Source organism: Alligator mississippiensis, chromosome 4 (assembly GCF_030867095.1).
Source record: "Alligator mississippiensis isolate rAllMis1 chromosome 4, rAllMis1, whole genome shotgun sequence".
Lineage (NCBI taxonomy): Eukaryota > Metazoa > Chordata > Crocodylia > Alligatoridae > Alligator > Alligator mississippiensis.
The window spans coordinates 221,866,120-221,891,954 of NC_081827.1; the positions used below are offsets into that span (position 1 = coordinate 221,866,120).

At 45.3% G+C, this 25,835-nt stretch overlaps 1 protein-coding gene across 5 annotated transcripts in view; it reads right to left on the reverse strand.

Annotated features, from left to right (window-relative positions):
• The window catches only part of TANC1 (tetratricopeptide repeat, ankyrin repeat and coiled-coil containing 1), a 203,663-nt gene extending 182,260 nt beyond the window's left edge, over positions 1–21,403 (reverse strand). For 3 of the 5 annotated variants that reach the window (XM_059727357.1, XM_059727359.1, XM_059727358.1), the window contains exon 1: positions 21,180–21,285. The gene's annotated coding sequence lies outside the window, so the exon portion shown is untranslated. Of the gene's footprint in view, positions 1–7,443; positions 7,468–21,179 lie in introns of those variants that run through there. The other 2 variants (XM_019480246.2, XM_059727355.1) reach the window with 2 other exon arrangements.
• Between the last annotated feature and the right edge of the window lie 4,432 nt (positions 21,404–25,835).

Here is a 25,835-nt window from a genome sequence, read left to right on the forward strand (position 1 = left end):
TTTCCACCGCTCCTTAGAGATGTCCTTTCCATCACTTCTGCCAAATGCTTTGCCAAAAAACACTAACTTTACATATTTATTTATTTGCAAATTCTGACTCCTTTCCAAACCTCACCCCCTCCATTCTTTCCAAGATATTATCAAATTCTTCAAAGGGTCAATAAGATGCACGGTGATCTTGAGTCTCCCATCACTGACAGCAGTCTTTCATTCCTGGTCACTTCCTCTAACCACATTTAACAAAACCTCATTCTCAAAATTGCAGTTACTCAGCTCTCCCCTCATTCTCCACAAACTACTTGGTCTCAAAAAAGTGCACAACCAACTCCCCACCCCCTCAAACAGCCTCTCTCTTCCCGTTGCCATTTGATCTTCTTTCACTTTATAAATTTGTGCATGAAACAATCTGTAAATTCCCACTTCCCTAACCTCATCCTAGAGCCCCTCTGATGTGCTTTATACCCTCTACACCCCAAGAAAAGTGTTCTCACAGAAGTCTTCCACAACTTCTTCCCAGTCAAGACTCACAAGCCCAACCTGAGGTAGATGCATCACTGGTCAAACAGTAGCCAGTTAGAAGGGTTCTAAAAAAAATCTTTTACATTTAAAGCAAGCAGGCACTGTATGCACTGCAATGTGCCAGAAAATGCCTGAAAAGTAAAATGTATCCTCTGGGTAATTTCACCTACAACAGCGAACAAAATTTGCTGACCATGACAGCATGGTAGTGTAAGTTAGTGGTGTGCTGAACATATCTGTCCGACAGCTGTCTAGCCTAGCTGCACAGCTCAAGCTACTGAGTGGAACTCAAGAAATTCCATATCACACTGCCAGGTCTCACACGCCAAGACTCATGCATACAGTAATATCTACAAATTGTGCAGTATTTCAGAAGCCCTGAAATAAAAAGTTCTCCACATAAAAGCCACTGTAGACCTAACAAAGTCTTGCAGGGGGCTGTACCCTGGTCTGCAAGGTTGGGAATAGAGGACTTGAGGGAGAATCTGCTCCTGTATCCAAAAAGAAGTTGGGGGGGGGGAAGGGAAGACGAGTAGTTTGAGTCCATAGACAAAAGCCTACCTACAAGGCTAAGGAAAACCACGTGTTCTGTAGTAGCAGAATAGCCAAGCAGCTGCAGTTTGAGCCAGATGGGCAAAGGTGCTGTGCAGGTTTCCCCAGCGTGGCAGTCCTACAGTGGGACAAAAAAAAAACAAACCACATGCACACACACAAGGGCGCATAGAACATCCAGTAAGATAAATAACTTAGAGGGAAAACAAGAGCAAGGAAGATCCGCGGGCTGGATCTGGCCTGGTAGGCCATTCTATCCAGCCTGTGGGGCCCCTAAAAAAAAATTAGAAAATTAATATTTATCTGCCCCAGGCTGCCTGTCAAAGATGACAAGTGCCAGGGGCAGTAGGACCCAGGGGAAGCCAGTGGCAGAACTAAACAGCCACAGCAGCGAGTCCGGCCCCCGCCCCTCTCCAGCCCCAGCAGGAAGCCTCTGCCAAGCAGAGGATTCTGGCCTGGAGCTGTTCCTGTCTCCCTGCACCAAGGGAAATACAGATAAGTAGGGGAGGAAGGCAGGGAAGGATGGTGAGCGAGGGGGAAGCACGTGGTGCCAGCCAGTGGGCAGGTGAGTGGGGAAATGGCTAGGGCAGGCAGGGGGAAGGGGCAGCAAGCAGGTAAGTGGACCGCAGTGACAGCTGGGCGGGAGTGTGGGGCCCGAGCCAGTGCACCAACAGGGCCCAGAGCAGGTGACAGGAGCGCAGAGCCAGGGCTGGCAGGGCCTCTATGGAGCCAGGCTGGCTCCCACCTCTCCCTGCTTGAGCAGCACAGCCCAGCTCCACAGAGCCCCTGGCAGCCCAGTCTGTGCTCTGGGCCGCACTGGCGCAGGCCCCAGTGCACTGGCGCAGGCCCCACACTCCTGCCTGGCTGTTGCTGTGCTCCGCACACCTGCTCACTGACCCCTCCCTCCACCTGCCACAGCCATTTCCCCCCGGCCCCCCCAACCACTGTGCTCCGGCATCACATGGTTCCCAGCTGCAGCACCAGGCCTGCAGGAGCAGCCAGGATGTGGTGCCAGAGCGGCCAGGGAGGGGGGGGGAAGAAGTGGCAGGAGAAGGGCAGCAGTGGCAGACAGGGTGGCAAGTGGCAGAGAGCAGGAGCATGGGGCCCGTGTCAATGCCCCGGGGCCAGGAGTGGCAGGAGCACAGAGCCCAGGCTTGCAGAAGCACTGGCGGGGGCTCTGCCTGCTGCAGGGGCAGGGGACGGCAGGCTGTGGGCCAACTCTCCCCCTCCACAGAAGCCACAACCCTCCCCCCGCATACCTCACAGCCCCCCACAAAACCCATACCCACCCACATCCCACAAATCCCACCTACACACACCCCCGCCCCCACATACCCACAAACCTATACCCACCCACCCTCCCACCCACATGGCCCCTCAATATACAAGCGAAAGGCTTCATTGTAAACTATTATATTACCACCTCTATGTACACTACACAAATGCATGTAAATCAAGACAAAAATATTTTTTGAAGTGAAATTAGTGAATGTTGTAGTACATTTGATTTTTAGAATATAATTTGGTATTTTTCTGGTTCAAAGATGGCAAAACCCCTTGCTGAAAGGAGTACTTCTGGAGGCACGGGGTGGAACTTCTGGTTTCAAAGTTCAGTGGTTAGGGGGCAGGACTTCTGGTCCCAAGATGGTGACCAGGGGGCATGACACCTGTCAAGGGGCAGAGCTATCCATTCGGCCCTTGATGGCTTGCCAAAACTTGGTAAGTGCCCCTCCGCCCAAAATAATTGCCCTTCTCCGATTTGGAGGGAACCAAAGGAAGGGACTAAGGGGTGCAACCACCCATGTGAGTTTATACAGTAAGACAGAAAGAATTTTTGCTCCAGGAGAGGGAAGCATGGAGAGAAGCAGGTATGGAGAAATACCATGGAATAGTAAAGGATGGATAGAGGGAAGGGTCAATGCTGTCATTTCCCAAAGAGGTAGCAAACCACCACCACCAGCATAAGTACAGCAGCAGCAGCAGATACTGCCAAAGAAGTGGAGGGACTTGCCCTCTTCAAATGGGGAAGGCAGATAGATTTAGGAAATCCCCCTGCAAGTAGGTCTGCTCCTGCTCTAAATGTTCACCTCTTAATGTTGGGAGGGACCGAAAGCCAGGTCCCAACTGATTTGTGGGGACAAGAAGGACTTCCAGGTGACAGATACTGCTCAACTTCAAGCAGTGCAACTCCTCCCAGAGGTATGAGAGAGAGTTTTAGGGATGCAAAATAAGCTCTGTAAGCACAAAGCATGCCTTATCAAGCCACCTCTTCCTACTGTCAATGCTATTTGGCCAGAGCCAAAAAGATCATGTTGGCTTTCTCTTCACTACTGAGTATTATTCAAGTGTTTCATTAACATTATCCCTTTCACACACAAAAACCACATCACACACCCAAGGTGGCTTGATTTGGACAACTGGAGCATAGGGTACACTTTACCTGGCCTTCTCATGAGCTGTTAAGCTGCAGTATAGGTGTAGATTCAATTTTTGGTTCACTTGTATATAGTGATGTGAAGAGTCTGTCATTCTACAAAAACTCTGAGTAATCAGGTTTCTGGACAGGGCAAACTCGCCTCATGGAGTCCCTTTCAGTCATTCATTTACCTGCTTCCCAGCTAATGAAAGATTGCCACAATACAGATGATTAGCACATCTGGGTTTTTTTGCCTCTCCATAATCTCCAGAAAGTTCTTATTAGCCAACACCACCACAGTCCAAAACAGTTTTCAGCCCTCTCTTACCATCCCCCAAAAGCCTTTCTTATCAGATCTGCCAAATCTACCACACAAGTCATCAAAATATTGGGCAAAAGATTATCTGTCACTTTCTAGCTGACAAAAAAAAAAAAAAAAAAGAACCCTGCCACACAGCACACAGAGTAGAAAAGTGTAAGGATGAAATGAGATAGAAAGCGAGACAGAGTGAAAGAGGAGATGCTCCCTTCCAGGAATACAAAGACACATTGTAACATTGCTTTTCAGGGCACTCAAATGCAAGCATCTTCTGCAGAGGCATACAGCAGCAAGCTAGAAGGCAGCTTATACTTTACAACAAATGGAAATGGAGTCAAAATGACCTGCTGCAAGACGTGCAAATGGAGTCTGTCAGCTGGTCAGAAAGACTCAAGTTAGGCTACAGTGAAGATGCTAAAAAATCAAAAGAATATAATGAGCTCTCTGAAGCATAACCACCCAATGAGCAAACCAGAACAGGAAACAATGGACAGAAACCTGCAACCAAGCAGGGACATGTTCAAGTAGCTCTGTGGATTATTTGCCCCAAGATCCCAGGACATACCTTTTCCAAGCAACTCTAGATTGGGATTGACAGTATACTCCAGCCACAGGGAAGGCGTACACTCCCAGCTCTATCCACAATACTCTATCCCCATGCCAACATGAGGCAAACAGGATAAGGACACTGATGAAAACAAGTAATTCAATCATATATGCCCTTGTACTGTAATGTTGCCTCATTTGTTGCACTTTTGCATTTCTAGTTGTTTTGAGATAGCGCTGCTTGAGAATTGCTCCCACTGAGCACTCTTTCCCACTTTTACTTTATATTTTGGCATATCAGCTAATGGTGCTATATAGTTTTAATAGATTATTTTACAGAAAAATCCTATGGTGTGCATACCACATATGAAATAAAAATTAATTTAAGTATCAGATTAACAACACATGCAATTTGGACCAGATCAACTAAATCAAGTCATTTTGTATCTTGAGCACACTCCCATATTTCATATAAAATCTTAAATTCATATAGAACACTAACACTGTGCTTGTTTTATGCTCTCTCTCTCTTCCCCCCTCCCCAAATTAAGGATGGGGGAAATACAAAGCTCTCCTGGACTTCAGCCCTAGTTTCCAGAGGCAACTTAGCAGGTTGCCTGTAAAACACCCAAACAGTCAGCTGGTCAAAAAGACTCTATCACCGCCCTCCTGCTGTGAACTGCACAGTAAACCTCAGTTACAAGAACTGCATTATTATACATACTGCAGTTAAGCAACAAAGGCACCTTCCATTCAGGAAATTGATAAACCTTTTTCTCCGAAGTGCTCACAAACCTGACTAGCCACTCACAAGTTAGGCAAATAGAAAATAAGCTTGAAATACCAAAATAAGAGTAAGGATAGAATCTTATTTATATCCATATTATTAGGTGCAGGGGGAAAAATCTGCTTGTTGGTATTTTATAAGACTGGAACTAGAGAATATCCTGGCATCATTGACTTTGTCCATGTATCTAATGAATCCCCTCCCACAGTACAAGAGGGAATAATTACCAAAATTTATCTTTGGAAAAATGTTAGTTTATACTGACCCTTGAAACAAATACAAAGTGGTATGAAAGTGCCAAGTAATATAAAAGAACAGCAAAGGACAGCTCATTCCAAGAAGCCTCTTCCTTTGCAGCCAGGAGAAGCAAAACATGAGGTCACTAAAAACCGTAAGATAAACAGACGAAATTCTGCATATGAAATAAGCAAACATCCCTTTGCTTGTTTACATTGTCAGTGATGCTCTGTCCCAAAAATGGAAGCTAAGATCAATATTAATTGCAGCTATATTAAAAGACCAGAAAAAAATGTTACCCATCCAGATGAGTTAATACTTTAGAACACATATTGTTACAGTGCAGTTAAGGCTACAACCAGTAATAATGCAGATAAAGCTGTTTATTTGAGTAAAAATGCTTTAAAAAGCCTAGGAATTAATTATGCTATAAAAGATTACATTGTTAGTGTTATTAATGTAGTCAGCTGCCCAAATACAGAGTCTGGACATCTGATTAGCATGTACACTTGAAAGTTAAAAATCACATGAGAACCGTTTTTAAACAGTTATGTTTACGAAATATTCAGATGTTTCTAGCCAAACTCATACCATCACTACATAAAAAAGCAGACTTCTGTCTATTTGGGAGATAACAATTTGCCAAAACGAACAGCATTCTGAGCACTGTGTAACAGCAAATTTATTTTTCATTATAATAATACTGTAATTGGTATTTGAGGTTAAAATATAAAATGTATGCTGGTAGGGGTACGCAGTAAGAAAAAGTTTGGGAGCCTCTACTCTAGACAATCTTGTTTGCCATTCCTTAGAAAATGTTCTCCAAAGTAGCCTAATGCAAAAGTTCCTTTCTGTACATGATTAACCACTAAAGACCCAACAAAAGGGCTGCAAGTTTTTTTTATGTCTCCATTTCTCCCATTTAAAAAACAACATACAACAGCCCAGTCAAACACATAGAAAGAGGAGGAATTATGTGACTCTAGATTAGAAGAATTTTGCTGTTCCTCAAAATGACATTGTTCTATCACCAGACTAGACATAAACAACCTGAATGATTCCCTGCAGCATCAGCATAAAGAAGGGGGGTTTCTGTGCATCTAAATCACTGCCTTCTGCATCTTCTGTATGCAGACTGACAGCTTGATGGTCCTTCTACCAATTTATTGCAGGAAAGGTAGCTGGATTCCAAGAAGCTGTGGCATATGTAGAAGCTGTACTTCTACTAAAAATCTTTCTTCATATTCTGAATGAAGGGTACAGTGGTACCAAGTCAAGACTAATCACTATGTGGAAGGGAATACCTAGTTAGTGGATGGAAAAGATAAAAAAGAAACAGTGGTGGTCAACTTTTCTTTGATCCTCACCAGTTTAAGTTACACAGACAGAAAATAATAAGCAAGTAAAAGGAAAAATCTTAACATGGAAAGAGAGTTTGAATGTTTTCACATGTACAAGCACAATATCGCTAATAGGTCAAAAGCACACCCAATTTCAACAAAGCTCTGCTAAATTGAGGACAGTGCATGGGAATCTCTCTAGTCTCTAGAAATGGAGGCTCCCTTCATTTTGCATTTCATGCTTCCTAAACATGACTTTGAAATGAACTTAAATTGATTTTTGCACAAAAGTGCTTTGTGTACTAAAGAGGAAAGATGGGGAGAATAAAAGGAGGCAAGCAAGCATTTTCCAGGAAAAAAAGTGCTGTTTTTAGTAAAAAGTGCTCCGGTATGCACCATGTATGTGTGTTTTTCCCCCTCCCCTTTCTTTAGTTCTAAAGTGCCCATCACAGCAGCATCTAATAGCTGTATAGAATTATATAGAGCAAGCACAGAGCAGGCTGCACTTGTGGGATAGCCAGCTATATCTGGTTTCAGGAGTAATTTCTCCCCCCAGGCTCTCAGTTCTGAGCATTATGTCAGATCTCTGTCAAAGACTTATTTCTGGATACCATGCCGAAATTGTCTGCTTCAATTCTTTGGGGAATACTATTGATGAGTGTTATCTAGCATACTTTGAGATTAACAATCACAAGGAGTTTTCCCAACTTTCTTCGGAGGTACATACCAGAGTTTGGGAAGTATGTTTTATCTTCAAGTATCTGCTCCCTTGAATCTGGAACTAGATAAACATAGAACAGGCCAGATAACCACAGCTGCCATGGTGGATCTCTGAAAAATATTATTGAGATAACAGACTTTCACCAGAGAGGACTTTGTAAACTGCCCTCTCTGATGAACCTCTGAAGTGGATCTAGTCTGGCAGACAAAGGGAATAGAGCTGTTTTCAGCCTCGCCACTTATGAGACAAGATACTACAGTGTGGCTAAGTACCAGTTGTAATCCTTTGACATTTCTTGCCTAGCTTGAAAGAAAGGCAATCACTTTGTCTACACTACATATGCTGCTTCTGCTTTTACTATGGTGCTATTGCTAATGTGACTGGCCTCTTCATACAGATGCAGCTCTGCCAGCAAAGCAGTTTTCCTGTCTTCAGAGTTGTAGCAGCTTCCCCAAGTGACAAAACCTGCCACCTGAGTTCTGTCCACTTGGGGGATTCTACCCACGTAGTTCCCCTGGGAGTAATCATTTCACAGCTCTGACAGACAATATCCAAATTTCACTAGCACAGCAATGTAAATATCTACCCAAGCTAAATCTAGTATAGGACTATTACTGGGGTAGCATAACTGTCCCTGCACAAATGCATCTATACCAGGAAAGCAGCTGTTTGTACTGCTCTAGTAATGTAGTAGCAAAGCTCTCCCTGTGCAGGTCCATCTATACCAGCAAAGCAGCTGCTTGTACTGTTATAATAACCCTGAGTGAAACAAGCTAACCCAGTATAAGTAGAAGCTGAGTCTAGACTCTAGACTGTTGGTTTCTTCCAACACAGCCGTCTGTTAGGGTGTCACACCTCCTCATACCCCTGACAAGCATCATGCATCCGCACAGGTAGTGTTTTGCTAGCCCTAAAATAAGTAACAAGCCAAACTGACCTGCTGTCATCCAGCATGACACTGATAAAATCCTGTAAGTGGCCAAAGCTTCCTGAACAAGGGATCTGAAGTTGATGGGGTTTTTTGTGTTTGTTTTTGCTTTAAAAAATGAGAGCACCTATTTGATTTTCCAGAGGCAGTAACAAATCCCATATGACCTTGAGGCTATATAGCACTTCAGCTATTTGCTGGAATACACCCCCAATTGAGGATAGAAAATAGGCACTGGCTGCAGTTCCCCAAAGCATTTACCCATTCCATTTAGCACTTTCTCAGTATGTTCTAAGTGTTCTTCACCTATCCCACCTATCCTATCTTCAATTTATTTTTGGCTGCCCATATTATTTACCTTCCTTCTTTCCACCCAGAAAATTAATCCTTCTTTTTTTTCTCTAACCAAGCTTCACAATAGTCTTCCTCTCTCCAGTCTAGCCATCTTTGTACAGAATAGATACAAGTTCCTCAGCTGTCACTCACTCATTCTCCAGCAGAACCACTCCAAGGGCTGACATCCTTTAAGCCAGGGGTGGGCAATATGCAGCCCACAGGCTGGATGCAGCCTGCCAAGCCATTCTATCTGGTCCACAGGGCCCCTAAAAAATTTAGAAAATTAATATTAATCTGCCCTGGGCTGCCTGTCATGCGGCCCTCGACGGCTTGCCAAAACTCAGTAAGCAGCCCTCCGTCCAAAATAAATGCCCGCTCCAGCTTTAAGCAATCATAGTGCCGTGGCCTTTCTGAATTCCCTAATAGCACACCTACTCTAGTATTGGTTGGGACCCTTCATAAGAGAAGGCCAAAGCGTCAGGATGTGATCCCAGGCAAGCTCTGCAAAAAATGATCACATACTTAGTTTCCAATCCCAAAAACAAGGTTTCATGCATGCAGACTTTGTAAAATGCTTCAGGAATTCTAGGTTTTAAAACTGGCTCTCAAAAGACAGTCCTGTACTCTGCATTCATTCAACAAACTCATTCAAAATATACTCTTCATTAGGATAAGATTCATAAATACCACACCATCTCCAGTAATTAATATTAGAATACAGCAGTTACATAATCAGTTAAGAAAAAAAAGAAAGATTCATGTTCTCATGATTAGGAAAAAAAATAAAAATAAAGGAGTTTCAGAATTGGTTAGAAATTAAATATGGGTAGAACTATTATCATCACAAAATGCAACTATGTAATTGGCTGTATTAACAACCAGATAAAAGAGGAATAATGTGTCTTTTTGTAAGTAAACCTAAAGCCAGAGACTGGGCAGGAAAACACACTGGGCTAAATTCCCCCACCCAAGGGGACACGGTTCCACTGAAATCTAATGTTTATGAAGAGTGCAAAGCAAAACCTCTAATGAATAAGCTTCTCCAAGTTTGTGATTTTTTGAAACACTAATATTCTTTGAGAATATGAGGAGAAACCTTAGCATTAACTGGTTTCCTAACAACTTAAATCACATTTTAAATTTTCTTACATTTTAAAATCACACACTCCAAAGGGAGTGGCATCACTATCTTAGATATTTATATAACACCCCCCTATAGCACACTAAGCTCTGTATTAACAGATAAGATGAGAGTATCTGCCCCAGACAGCTTACAAACTAACTGCCAATCACTCAACACTTAGTTATTGGGTTGGGGGGGGAAAGCTGGTCTTCTTTGTAGACTGGGGCACAGTCAGCTTCAGAAGATTATCTGGGTATGTTGTACCTAATTCCCAGGCACTGCAAGGGCTCCAAGGAACAAATGACACTTTCTTCTGTCCTGTGGCACACTGTAGGTTTTAAAGCTTTTGATTTTCATCCTAAAGATCCTAAGTTTGTTGTAGAGGAGTAAGAACTGCTTTGTGTCATGTAGCAGGAAACGCTGAAATAGATGTTCCTTGAACTTAAGGTATAGTCCACTGTTATCTACAACTATAAGAGACTCATCTCAGCATCTCTTTCAGACACCTATGTATTCACGTAAGAAGTTCTACTGAAATCAGTAAAATTACACATGCACTTCACTTACTTCTTCTCTCTTGTGGAACATAAAGAATAGATTTCAAATTGAAAACAGGAACATTACCATTTCCCTTGGAGATGGCTAATGGAGAAAAATAGAGGGCTTGTCTGTGCTGGTAATTAGCGAGCAATAACTATTGCACTTTAAAAATTCACATCCTATCTTATTCAGAATCACTTACTTCTTTTTATAGGCAAACTCTTACACGTACATACCAAAAAAGAACATCTAAAAAGCCCACCTTTTCTTATAATGGGACATTGATTCAGCAACTTTACGTAATTAAATCAGACCTGTTCTAATATTATAAAAACCTGTCTGTCCGTAATGCTTTATTTGCACTCTGATTGGCTGACAGAAATATTCTTGATGGGCAATTGGCTAGTACTCAAATAAAGTATATTGAAGGTATCCATTTTACTTACAGAATTTCAATACTAGTAATACACAAGTTGTGCATTTAGGGTTTTTTTTCCCCCAATATAAAGTAATCATTATGGTTGGTAGGCCCAAAATTTGCCCCTTTAAGTCCCTGTCTTTAAACCCAGTTTTCCAAAACAGCATTGTTTTAAACAAGTTCCAGAGTAATGCCTCACTTCAACCACAGTTTGGGATGTTAGTAGGAAACAGTACTTGAACTGAGCATAAGAGAAAGAAATGTAATATCAGCAGAATGAAATTAACAAGACGTGGTTAGGTCCACTACTGGTCAGAACACCGGGGGCAGAAGAATCACAATTTCATTCTTCTCCTGAGCAAACTGACGAACTGAAGCAGGAGAAAGATTAAAAAAGGCTTAGGCAAAAGAAATGTATGAAACAATGTCCCTCCTGACCACCACTCACCAGGAGGAAGAAAAAAATAGGCAAGTCCATTCTCACTCCTGCCAGACATCCACCAGCAACAAATATTATAAAATGGAGGCCCTGAAAAGGGCCTGGGTAGAGCACTCTCCTAAGAATCTTCTTCCTACTCTACCTACCATACAGAGCTTCTGAAGTTCACAGATTTCATAGATATTCGGGCTGGAAGGGACCTCGGAAGATCATCAGGTCCAGCCCCCTAGCCTAGGTGCAGGAAGTCAGCTCGGGTCAAACAATGCCAGCAAGATAAGCGTTCACGCAAAAGGCTTGGGAGAAGTTCACTGCCCAAGCATGGCAAAAGGCCATAATACTCAATTCTGTAGTGCATCACCTCACAAGCCCTGATGTGGCAAGTACAACAACACATCTTCCTGATACAAACTACTTTAAAAGTCCCAAGACACTGCAGCAGCTCAGGAACCAGCTGGCACAAAAACTAGCCTAAAGTCACTTTTGTCACACTTTCTGCTATGCTTCTAGAGGGGCAACACTCAAATCTGTCCTCTTCAGTCTACCAGTCAGGTTCACACAGGTAGGTGCTCATACAGTTACTGACCATAGCTTTGCCAAGAATTTCTTGTGGCTTCTAACATTCTGAATGTGACTATTTCCTCTGACCAACCTAAATCACTTTGTTGAAGAACTCTCACCACCCACTGATTTACATTTATACTAGTAGCCAAAATTGCAGAAGAAACATCCAAAGATGGACCATCCAATGATAGCACCACAGGCGTAACTTAGACTCCATGGCTAGGGACAGACATTCAAAAAGCCAGAGCCTGAATTCATTTAATCTTACGAGTAGAAGCTGACCTGGGAAATGAATGTGTATAGCTGGGCCCCCGGCAGGGACTCAGTATGATTGCAGAAGGGTTTAAACCCCCACCCTGACCTGTAGGGACCCCAGTCAGGATGTGCCAGGGGGGCAGGGGAGGGAGGCACGTAGAAACAGCCCTTGCCAGGCTTGTTCCAGAGACCAGACACTGGCCGGGGCACCACCTCAGGTGAAAGAGGATGGGGGGTGGAATTAAACTCCCGTCTTCAGGCACAGGCACTGGACCCAAGTCAGGGTCTGTCCAGCTTTCCCGCCTGCTCCTGTTTGCGCAGTGGTGGCCCTGGCCAGAGCTGGGGGCATGGCCCTGTTATCCACCCAGGCCTGGGGCTGGGGCTGAGCAAAGCCAGCCTTCAGGTGCGATTGAGGACAGACACAGAGGGGCCAGCCTGGGCTGGGTCACAGGGGCCGGGCCCTTCCCAGCAGGCTGCACCTGGGGCTAGCACCACAGGGGCTGTGCAGCCCCAATGATCCCAGCTTCCCATGCCCAGGCCAGGTGGGGCTCTCATGGAGCCACAGCCAGCTGGGAAGGGTCCTAAGAGGTTGTTCATTGCACAGGCAAGCAGAGTGGGTGGAAGGGAGTTGGAGCCGGAGCTCCATGAGCTGGTCAGAAGCTGCCAAGATGCAGCTCCCTACCCCCACTGCCCAGAGTGGCACAGCAGGAGTGGGAGGAGGACGATCTGCTGGAGGTGAGGAGAAACTGGCTGAGCCGGGCAGGGCTGATCTGCTCCCCTCACTTCCAGCTCAGGCTCCTGACACGCTGCACAGCGCTGCTCCACACAGGTGGAAGCTTGAGCCCAGCAGCTTCTGCCCAGCACATGGAGCTCTGGCTGCCTTCCATCCGCTCCGTCCACCTGGCACGATGAGCAGCCCCTGCAGGTGGAAAATGGCCAAGAGCTAGAGTCAGATCTCTGAGCCAGGCAGAAGCTGTTGGGCCCAAGCTTCCCACCCACCCACTCAGAGTGGTGTGACAGGGGCAGCAAGGCACCCCCAAACCTGGCCAGCACGTTTTGTTTTGGGGGTTTGTTTTTTTTACTGATAATCTGCATACTTTTTACAAACATTAGATTTCAGTGGATATGTCCCCTTGGGTGGGGGATTTAGCCCAATGTATTTTCCTACCTAGGAAGGACTACGTTTGCCTACCTTGCATCCCAGCAGTATTACTGGTAAAAGATGAGATGAAGCATCACATGGCTGGGAGGCTCTTCGGGGTTACAACGGTCTGAGAAAATGTTCCCTGCAGGGTGTTGCACTCCTGCTCAGAAAACAGGTGGAACAGTTCTGCTCAGCCTGTCCTTCAATGCTTTGCCTCCAACATCTTCCTCGCTAGGAATCTTCAATCACGCTCCCAGCTGCTTAGCTTTTTTATGGCTAGCTCAATTTTTTTTTTATTTTTAGTTTTTAGACTTTATGGAGGTATCTTTAACCATGGGAGGGTTTGGGGATGGGGGTTGTTGGTTTTGAAAAGGGCTTGGTTTTTTTGCGGGTTTTTTTTTGGGGGGGGGGGGGGGGGGGCTGTTTTTGTTTTTACAGACTGTCCGTTAATTTTCAGACAGCTGGCAACCCTGGTTCCCACCTACATTTAATTTCTGGGCAAAATTTCAGAAAAATTCAGGAACCCAGTCCCTGCTAAAACAAAACTCCCACTGTAACTGCACTGGGAATGTAGCCCAGTACAAGACAGAGCTCCAAACCTATTAACAAGATTACCAACTCATCACAAAGGTATTTCTGGTGCAAACCACAAAAATAGGTACTCTCCAAAATTCACATATAGAAAATTCTACACATTTTATCTTTGGCAATTTCTCAAAAAAAAAAAAAGGGGGTCAAACTGCCTCCAATTAGATCATTTGAAGTCCTAACTTCTCAGAAGTCTGTAAGTGTTTAGTACTGTTGATTAGGGTCCATCTTTTAACAACAAAAAGCAAAAGCCACATTTTCATTATAAGCACTGAAATGAGCAAGGGCACAATCTTTAGATTGTTCATGTTCTAAGTAATTCCTTCAAATCAAGCAAACCTAAAGCAATTCTGACCTAATTAAACTCTCAATCTTCAGATATTCCAGCAATTAAAATCTTTTGTAGTTCAAGTGCTATGTCAAATTCAGAACTACAAGGTATGAGCTTTTGACAAATCACAGTATTACATTAATTAAATTACTTTAAACACATTGCAGCAATACTCTGGAAGTCAATAATACACAGAAAGCTTCAAAACTATGGTAAAGTAAACATGGCTCCCTACAGTCTATCTCCAGCCATAAAACTACAGAGTTCACATTCACCCACAAGCACACATCAAACAAACTTTCTTTCAGGGCGTTTCCTGTGTTGCTAACAAGTTCCAGCTTCTCTCCTGAAAAGCTAAATTTAACCCATTAAAAAAAAAAAAAATAGGCAACACAAACATCCAGCATGCCGGCTACCTTGTTTTCTCCACTGTAACTTACAAACTGTGTGCCTCTAAGTGGGTGAGTAAATACAGGGTCTCCCCCCATACTATCTCAAGTTGTTTTATTTATCAGTAAGTGTAGCTAATGCAGGCATTCACACACTTTGCTAATTAAACTTATAGAAGGAAGTCAGAAGTATAACCAGAACTGGAGTCTATCCCGTTATATGCACAAGAGTACTCCACCAACCAAGCTAAAGCAGTAACAACACTTTAAGTCAAGACTACTTACAAAGGCATCATATTTGGTTCTAGTAAGGCTTTCATTTAGCATATTTTAATGCTTATGTATATTCCCCACATCATTAACTGAAGTCTGTTTTCCATAAAAATCTCATTTTACATAAGCAGCACCATTCCTTACAAAACACTCTCCACTCCATCTCATTTCAAAATTGTAACTTTAAGAGAACAACCATAATGCCACACATGCAGAAAGAGAAGCCATAACTATACACCATATATAAAAGTCTGACTTGGAGTTCTGGACATTCTGAAGGAAAGTTTACGCTACTCATTTTACCTTTTTGCTGTCAGATTCTCAAACTGTTCACGTATTCAGTGATAAACACATAAAACAGAAAATATCATGAGTCATCTTCTGGATTTATTTCAGGCACTTCTGGATCTGTTTCAAGCACAGTTTCCTAAAACCCGTACTCTTAATCCAAAAAAGAAAAAGAAAAAAACCCCTCCAATGAGCAACTGCCTGATCATGGAAGTCCTTGTTCAGCCTGAAAGTCCTTTGAGTACATGTTCAGAACTGCCTCTCCCTAAGCAGACAGATTCCCAGCTCCTGTGTAACTACACTGGAATCAAGTATCTTTTTACCTAGTTTCTAAAGTACCCCCAGGGGCCCAATCCAATAGGTGGGCAGAAAGCCTGCCCAACACACCCCAAAAAGAATCAAGCCTCTTGCAAAATACAGCTATGGGGAAGGAGGAGTAGGCTGTAGCCACCTACTGTAGCCTAAAGGAATGGTACTCACAGGACACATCTACATGAGACGTTATGGCAACCTAGCATCAGTGAGCACAAACTGCGCAGTATCGGTACAGTCGAGTCAGTTAGTACTTGCTAAAGGTAGTACTAACTGACTGTGCAGTACCAAATACAGTCAGGGGCAGATGTAGACTTGCCCACAGAGAATATGAAAGGACTGGCTTTAATTTCCTCCTCAGCCTGCATGGTTTTAAATTTGTATTGCCCACTTTCAACAGAATACCCAAGGAGAATAACTGTCAGGCTACAGGCAACTCTGGATGAGGGCAAGCTCCACCCTCCTGGTTAAGATAGACTACTGGGTGGAAACAAACAGAATAATATCTCAGCCAGAAGAAGATAGTGCAAGAAGGAACAGGATTCTATAACCTAGTCCCTAGGGGGCTTCCATCGGAGGCTGGAGTCCTACCTTCTGGTCCCAGCTCCCAGGACTATATTATGCATTTTAAATTAGACAGTCATTGGATAAAAAAACCCAGACATAATCCTGAAGTCATGCAAGTTCCCTAAAACATTAGGCTACAGGGTTGTGTTCATTCTTCCTTGCTCTCATTCTGGTCCTTATACTCCTTTTTACACAGTGGCAACACTTCAACAGCAGGGACTGAAAAATTTCACCTCTCCTATCTGACATAGCTATGCTGGCAAAATGCCTGGCGCAGATACAGTTCTGGTGACAAGCGAGGGCTTTCATCAGCTTTGCTTGTGTCATTCTAGGAAGTAATGTAGCAGCACCAGGAGAGAAAAAATTTTTTTGACAGTATACACCAAGTCCTCGCTTAAGCGCTCCACCAACAGAACTATGCTGACATAGCTAAAGCAACAAAGGTACTGTTGAGAAGGCAAACCCAAACTCATATACAAAAGTCCAACCTTTAGGCATTATCAAGATGCTTGAAATATTCAGCAGTTTGCTAACCCCACAGGTGTCTAAATTTCAGTGAGTGAAAAACCAACTAAATTTTGAAGCTGCTAAGCTACATTGAGACTGTGCTTAAATGCCAATGGATGCTCAAATTAAATACAGTTTTCCATTCCCTACCTCACCTGCAATCTCCAATCTGGTAGGTGTGCCTCCTGCAGCGACACTCGGAGAGGAAATTTTTTCAAAATTACTGGTCTAATCCACATCCCATTCTACCCAACAATCCATTGGAAAGTTTTCACCCAAGTCCCTGTTCAACATCAGAGATAGAAAAACAAAAATGTACGGCTCAGAGGGAGGAGGGGGATGGGACAGACAGAGGCTTGGTAGGTTACATCAGTTATGGCACTTCTGAAAAATTAGAAATCTGGATTCCAGTCTTGGCCCAAATCAGACAGAATGTGGATTTGAAACCAGGTCCTACTTCCTGGACAAGTTCTCTAACAACTAAGGTACTAGGTAAAATGGGATGCGGGAATTCTCTGATGAAGAGCTGACCTGTCTTCTGTAACTAATTTAGGGAAGCACCATAATACTTTTGAGGGAAGGCAGTCCTATTCCTCACACCTAGGCATTTCTTACTGGTTACCTTAGCTGGCTAACTGTTCAGATTGCTAGCTTCTATGAAAACCATTCTTCCAGAATAACTAATTCAGGGTTGAGGCACTGGGTGTCAGGTATGGGATGGCAGAGGGAGCTTTAGAGAGTTAAGTGTTGCAAAATTTACAACTGTAATTCCCATGTCCCTTTGTTGGGAACAAGGTGTAGACTATTCCTAAACATTGACAAGGAATAGAACATAAAATAAATTCAAAATTAGTTAGAGTGCTTTATCAATCAGAAACTGGATATCTTCTATATCTACTCCTAAAGATCAAAATGCCAAACTTCCTGATTTCCCAATGCTAGTGTCAACTCATTTGTGATATACTTCCAGAACTCCCAAAAGCATTAAGGATTTCTTTTATTAAGATTTAACAAAATCTAACCTTCTGTTAAGTAGTATACAGGATCGATCCGGTAAGCCACATCAGGCCTACTGCAGATTTTCTTTTCAGGGTAAGTGAGGGAAAAAAGGAAGTTAACATTATGCCATCATCTCACACAATTCAATAATATATGCATAAATGCATTCAGATTACAGAGTTACTGTTTAAGATGTGAGTGGCAACAATGTCAATCCAATTAGTAAGAACTTTTAAAACCCAAGATAAAAATCATATAAAACTTTATTCATTACCTATTCAGTAGAGAAGACTAAATAAACTACAAGGCAAACTTTGTGGCTGGGGACAGAAATTATATACAAACTGGTATATGTTATCGGAAACCGGTTCAAATCTAACACAACAGAAGTGCAGTGAACTTAAACCACATTCAAAATGGCCCAAACCTGTTCAAGATAAACCTGGATGGATGTAGTATCAGACTTAACTGATTTAGGTTAAATTGTTTTAATGATCTTCTGTCCCAGATCCCCTCCAGATTCAAGTCAACTCTCAGCCCCCAGCTTCGCAGAATGCTTTGCACCTCTCCTGCAAACCCCACCTTGCAGGGTGGGTAGCCTAGCCTTGGCCCAAGCTATCTGCTCCAGCTGAGTAGGGAGGCATGCTCTAGCCCCCTGTCCCACCAGCTTCAGACCTAGACTGCTGTAGGCATCTGGCTCCATTTCCAGAATCAAAAAATGAATGTCTGATCACTTGCTTATCAGTTCAATCTATGCAGTTTAGACTAACCTGTGAAAACTGAATTGATTAATCCTCAGGCTTTTTGACTGTCTCTATTTAGCCTGTAGGAACAGTCTTTTATGAAGCCATGAGAAAGAAAATAAAGTAGCAAGTTATGAAACCTACTAAAGCAAGTTATGTCCTACTAAAAATAAGAGATAAAAGAGATCAAAGGAAAAAAGTGGTATTTTACTGAAGTGCAGAAATAGATGGCAGGAGATTTGGGTTCTATTTCAGCTTCTCCCACAGACTTTCCATTTAACCCTGAAGAAATCACTTACATAGGATGAAACTGTGGTGCATAGGGTAAAATAGGAATATAAAAAAAAAGATACTGTAAGGGCTAATGTTGATGAGCATAAACTATTTTGAGATCCTTTGAACAGAATGCACTACAGAAGTATAAAATCTACAGAATCAAGTAAAAGGGGCTGAAGTCTCTTGACTCATAAGATCTCCCTGGTTTATGATGGTAAAAGGGTTTTTAACCAGCAGAGTGATAGTAAATATACAAATAAAAAGGCTAATCTTAATTATCCAGTTATTAGCTGACCTAGTAGATTCCATGGGATATTAGGGAAATCATCCCTCTACCGACATGCCTCCTTTAGGAAAAGATATGGGCAAGATCAGAAAGTTAAGAATTGTACTATACTCAAATGATTTTAAAATTCCCTTTCTGAAACCAACAACAACAAAAAAATTAAATGGTTTCATAGCGAATCATAGACACACTACTTAAAATATAATACTGCATTGGTAGACATTTAAGTATAATAAATGACTTTGCCATCTTAAGACAAATAGAAGGTTGGACTAGATGACCTCTTGAGGTCCCTTCCAGCCCTACTTTTCTATGATTCTAAGGCCACCTCTACACATTAGAGAGGGCCTTAGAAACACATAATTAACCAGCTATAAGAGCAAAGTAGCCCCTACCTGTGCCAGGCACAGCCTGCCCCACCCCGCCCTGGTGCAGACATGCCCGGGCATGTCCCACAGCTGCAAAGTAGCCATAAAAAGCTCCAAAAAACTATGAAGTTAGACCTCAGTATGTACTAACTCTTATAAGTGGTTGCTATCTAGCTTTAATGGCACATGTAGTTAGTTGCCAGCTCCCAGCAGCAGGAGTGCACCATGCTCAGCCAGGCCTGTGGGTCTCACAACTCGGTAGACTCTCAGCCTCAAAAGCTGCCCATTCTGGGTCCCAGCGGCACAGGGACCCAGGATCCCCTAGCTGTGGATGCCAGGTACATGGACCCAGCCAGGTCCTTGCAGCTGGAGGATGTGGCTGATCCAGGGGTATGCAAAATCCTCTTGGGCTGGGGGATTGCAGCTTCTCCTAGGCTCATGGGTGCATGAAACCACATGTAGCATGGCAGGAGGCATCCTTATGTGGATTGCATATTTTTTACCTGCATGTATAGAAGGGGCCTCAGATAAGGGAGCTCAAAGTTGCCCAAAAAAATCTGTCACAGCAGAACACAATGGTTTTAGAGCAGGGATTCTCAACCAGAGGCCTGCAGGGAGCTGTGCAATATTAAGGTTAGGTGTGCAAACACCTACACATGGTTCACAAGATAAACCCAGAGTTTTCAAATAGGAATTCATAGTGTCCAAAATATTCTGACCTGTTGTGGTCTGAGTTCTTTGTTTTATTATTTTTTTGTAGTCAAGAAATGAGTGTAAGCTAAGAGCTGGCATTTTCTTGAGGGATACCTTGAGTCTAAAGAGGTTGAAGACAGCATTAATTCTGATGACAGTATGAAGCTTCATTAGAGAAATATAGCCCAGTTCACTCAACACTGCCCAGTTGTCTTTAAAATTATACCCTCAGATCACAAAGTTGCTATGGCATCAATGACAAAACTGTGGTTAGAAACAAAAAAATGTCTCTTTCCTACAGGCTGTTATGGGAAGCTGAGCAAGTTTGGCTATGAACCAAATATGTTTTGGCTCTAGAGTGAGCATAATTTATCATCATTTGGACATTCCAGTGGCTCGCTAACCCAAGAAAGCAGAACCACTGGCACTTCACAGCATCCAGCAAAATTAACCTCCATATATATTGCCATAGCTGCATGTTTACATTACAGACAGAAATCTCATTCAGGTATATTCGCTTGCTTTCACAGCATAATTTAATCCTCCGACACTATTTTGCCATCGTGTCTTGTCAAATCACAACAATTAGGAAGTTTCTCAATCCATTCAGTTTTGGCAACCACATTGCAGAAATTAAGACAGGGAGGAAGTTCTGTCGGATGTGAGATACCAGATTCCCTTGCTTCTTCCCAAGGCTTTGTAATGTTGTAACCAGCTCGACACGCTTAAGGCCAACAGCCACCGAGGCTGCGGGCTAACAAAGGCGTCTTGGCAAAGGATCCGCCACAGGCTGGGTCACCTCCTGGCAGGACTCGGCCTGGAGCAGCAAGGCACAGGTAGCCGCTACCGCCCAGCGCCATGGCAAACCCTGTTGCTCCAGCAAGTCTGCTGCAAAGAGACTGCTCAGTTTTCCCCAAGCAAAGCGGCGGTACCTCGGCTTTGCCAACCGCCACTCTGGGCTGGTGCAGCAGGTGACAAAAGTGCCACCGCTTTGGCAGGTGCATGACAGGGGAAGCAGGAGAAGTCATCCAAGCCGGACAGGATCCAGCCCTCGGGCGCCCCACACCCCGCGTGGGGCTGGCCCGCCCGCAGGTGAGAGGAAGGCGCGGGACCGGCCGGCCCCGCGTGGAGGGACCTCCCCGCCGGGTCCCCGCGCCGCTCGCCGAGCCTGCCGCTGAACGTGGTGACAAGCAACACCCGCAGCCCCTCGCGCCTCCCCGGGGCCGCGACCTCCGCCCGCCCTGCCCCCACCTGTGCCAGGCACAGCCCAGCCCGCCCCGCCGCGGTGCAGACGCGCCCGGGCACGTCCCGCAGCCGCAAACTTTCGGCCGCACTTTCCCCGCACGCGGCGCCGGGCCGGGCCGGGCCGGGCACTCACCTCCGCGCCGGCGTGTCCCGGACAGGCTCGTCCGCAGCCAGCCGGGCGCGGCGGCGGGATGAGCTCACTGGAAGCGGGCGGCGGCGGCAATCCCCGCCCCCCGCCTGCGGCCACCCCCTGCCCACGGCCCGCCCGCGCGGGGAGGCAGCGCCGGGCCGGGTCACGCCCGCAGCTCCCCCCGCGCCGAGCTCCTCCCGCCTGCAGCGCGGCGCCCCATCTGCGAGCGATTAGCGGCGGAAAGCGCCGGGTCTCTGCCCCTGCCCCTGCCCCTCCCCCGCGCCGCGCCCGGCCCCGGCAGCGACGAGCCTGTCACGGGGAGGCCCCGGGGAGCGGCTGGGACCGCCCGGCGCGGGGGCACCGCCGCATCCTCATTTGTGTCTTTCCTGCCGCTCGTCACATGGCCCCGCTGCTCTCCGCCTTGCGTGGTGAAGCCCGCCTGCCAGTTGTCTGCTCCTAACTTTTATTTTCCTTCCCCCACTGCGAGCTTTTGGAAGCTCCTCTGGGCTCTTTTTTTATAGCCGCTGACGTGGGGATTGTTCACATGACCTCGTACGTACGTGGTTGTGGGCTCCCTGTTTTGAAGCGCCTCCAGGCAGGGAGATGGCTTAGGTGACAAGAGTTCACAAAACGAATCCGAAGGAGAAAGACTTTTTAAAATGTCTCTGTTAAACACCAGGCAAGCCATTAGCGTTGCCTGAAATACCAGTATTAATAAACAAGCCTTAAAGTCCACCTCAGATGCCCTCCACCTCCCTCCAGAGAGGCCTTCTCTGCTCTTTGTTCGATTTGAAACGCTACTGTATTTGTATCGCCTCCCATAACTTTTCTATAGATATTTTTTATCCTGTTAGCTGCTATCTGTTGTTTGGCTTGTTTGAATATGAGTGGGAAGGTGCAAGATTGAAGTCAAAAGGATATGAGTTTGACCTATCACCGACTCCTTAGATGTGGCATCATAGCAACACACGTAGCCTAATGTTTTCTGTATAGTACCCGGGATGGACAATCTTTGGGGAGTTAATCAGCATTGGCAACGCATAGGAGGTGCACGCAGGTGCACCCCTAGCAAAAAGGTGCTGCTCACGTTGCCAGCTGTGCCTGAGGGTGGTCCCCATTTGCCACCACCCCGCCCCTGTTGCTGCCAACACTGCTGGCAGCATCTGCAGGCGGTCTCTGATCGCTGCTGCTGATGCTGATGCTGCCAACAGTGTCTGCGGGTGGTCGCCAACCACCAGTCAGCATTCACCCTCCCACCCCGCGGCCACCTGCAAGAGCTCACCACTTTCCGTTGCCATGCTCCTGCCGCCGCCAGCGCTGCCACCGCCTGTGGGAGATCACTGTCCCCCCCCAGCCCCAGTGGCATGCAGTGTTCATGTTAATCAGTAGGGGTGCACAAAGCTTCAGTCCATGATTCAATTCAGAGAAGATTCAGCCAATTCAGAGGCTGAATCACCAAATCTGAATCGAATTGGGAGAAGAAAAAGATCTCTGAACCAATTTGGAGGCTCCGAATAGAATCGGAAAAGATTAGGAGATTAGGGAGGGGGAGTTGCGGGGGAAAGACTGACATCTGTAACTGGCCAGTGACTGTATCATAGTATCATAGTGTTTAGGGTCGGAAGGGACCTAAACAGATCATCAGGTCCAACCCCCTGCCCCGGGCAGGAACGTGTGCTGGGGTCATATCACCCCAGCCAAATATCTGTCCAGCCTCCTCTTGGAAGACCCCCAAGGTAGGAGAGAGTACCACCTCACTTGGGAGCCCGTTCCAGAGCCTGGCAGCCCTAACCGTAAAATGATGTCTCCTGATGCCCAGCCTGAACCTTCTCTTTAACAATCTGTGGCTGTTATTCCTAGTAACCCCGGGTGGTGCCCAAGGGAACAGAGCCTCCCCCAATTCCCACTGGTCCCCTCTGATGAGTTTGTAAACAGTCACCAAATCCCCTCTCAGCCTTCTCTTGTGCAGGCTGAATAGGTTCAGGCGCTTTAGCCTCTCTTTGTAGGGCCTGCCCCGCTGCCCCTTGATCATGTGAGTGGCCCTCCTTTGGACCCTCTCAAGGTTAGCCACATCCCTCTTGAAGTGTGGCGCCCAGAACCGGACATAGTAATCCAACTGTGGCCTGACCAGTGCCGCATAGAGGGGAAGGATCACCTCCCTGGACCTGCTTGTGATGCATATGTAGATGCTAACAAGGTGCGGTTAGCCTTACTAACCGCTTCCTCGCATTGGTGGCTCATGTCCATCCTGGAGTCAATAATGACTCCAGGATCCCCTTCTGCCACTGTGTTGACAAGAAGTGTTCCCCAGCCTATAGGTGTGTTGCTGGTTCCTTCTACCTAGGTGCAGCACCTTGCACTTGTCCGTGTTGAATTCCATCCTATTCTCATCTGCCCACCTCTGTAATTTGTCTAGATCTAATTGGATTCTGTCCCTCCCCTCCAGCATGCCCACCTTGCCCCACAACTTAGTGTTGTCAGTGAATTTGGACAGTGTGCATTCCACATCCAGATTGCTGATAAAGATGTTGAACAGTACAGGCTGCAGGACCGAGCCCTGAGGGACTCCACTGCCCACTTCCCTCCAGGTCGAAAACGGCTCATCCACCACCACTCTCTGGGTGCGACCATCTAGCCAATTTCCCACTCATCTGACTGTGTAGGCATCAATGCCGCAGTCACCCAGTTTATTTTAAGAGAATGTGGTGGGAAACTGTGTCAAAGGCCTTCTTAAAGTCCAGAAAGATGACATCCACCCTGACACCCTCATCCAGGGACTTTGTGACCTGATCATAAAAAGAAACCAGGTTAGTCAGGCAGGACCTGCCCTCAATGAACCCATGTTGGTTGCCTCTGAGCATTACAGAGCATTACAGCTCTGAGCTGGGCCCTTGCAGATGTGCTCCTTGATAATTTTCTCACAGGTCTTCCCAAGGACTGAGGCAAGACTGACTGGCCTATAATTGCTGGGGCCCTCCTTTCTCCCCTTCTTGTAAATGGAGCCCACATTGGCCCTCTTCCAATCCTCTGGCACCTGGCCAGTGCCCCACGAGTGCTCATAGAGCTGTGCCAGAGGCCCCGCTATGACCCCCGCCAATGCCCTCAGCACCCTTGGGTGAAGAGCATCTAGACCTACTGTAATCTTTCCCTGAAGCCCCTTCCAATCACAGTACTCTGGGGGAGGGACATAAAAATAGTATTAATCCTCTGTCTGCAGGCTTCCTATGCCTTTTGTGGGCTGTTTCTGCCTGAGCAACAGTGTCTGAAAGGTACTGGATTGGCTTGGCTTCCTACCTAGTCAATCTCCTGCTACATTCTGTTCTTGGAAAGGATTGGATATAGCTTACTAACTAGAATCCCTCTACTTATCCCTATTCAATCCATTTCTTTCAATTTATATTTGTTCTTAGTTTATTTTTCCCCAACACTTTTTAAAAAGAAAGCTGTGTTTTCCCTAGCAGTGTGATCCATCACTGTGCAGGGAAGCACATACATTACACACAGTCACACACATACATCATAGAAAAAGTAGTCAGATATTACTACAACACAGAAGAAGTCAGACAGTCATAAAAGGAGAGATTATATATAGTTATTATTAGTTATAGTTACATATTATAGTTACATACAGACTAAAGACAACACAGAAGTCAGATAGAGATTCAGATTAACACAGCACAGAAGTGAGAGAGTCATAGAAGAAGAAAAGAAATTATTTTAGTTACACACACAACAGTAAACACAACACAGAAGAAGTCAGACACAGTCATACATCAGAAAAGAAGAAGATGAAATATACTGTATTATTAGTTAGTTACACAGACAGACACATTTTCCAGCACAGGAAAGATTAATATGAAGTGTTATTAATCCTGAAAGGGAATTTACAAACCACTTTTCACAGCCAGGCCTATGAACTTCACTTCATCAGCCTCCTAGTACAGTAACTCATGGACTCAATATAAACATTGGATTTATGACACATTACAACATGCCAGACATCTGACTCCCCAGGTACCTCCCCATTTTTACCTCTCCATTTTTACCTACATCCCCCTACCCCAGCCTGTCTCTCTCACCCCCTGACACCTCCATGTCCACTTTCACTGACTGGCCTTCTGGCCTGCCAGCCTCTGGCTTCTTTACTATTCCTTCCATCCAGGAACAGCACACACACACAGAAACTGCAGGTGCTTCCTCAGCCTGACAATGGGTTTTTCAACCCAAAAGCTTGCTAAGATATATTTCTCTAACTATTCAGTTGGTCTACTAAAAGATACCAGATTGACCCAAAGGACCTTGTCTGCCAGTGCCATGTCCTTAGACCAACACCCTTAGCACCTGACCGGGAGGATGCAGGGGCCTGGGCACATCTAAGCCCCAGGGATGGGGCTGGCAGGGAGAGTTCTCTGGCAGCTGCAGGAGAAGAACCTCCTGAAGAAAAGGAAAGAAAGTCTGTCACAGTTTAGCTGCCTGAGATGCTAGTGCTACTGTGCTGCAGTACACTGCTTATTACCTGTTGTTATTTAAACTGGTGTACCAGACTGAGGCTGTAGGGGAGGAGGAGGCCTCATTGGGGCACTACTGTATTGTGTAGAGGCCCCAGCCCCAGTGAGGGTGTGTCTTAACACGTGCACAGTCACCCATGTCATGAGTTTT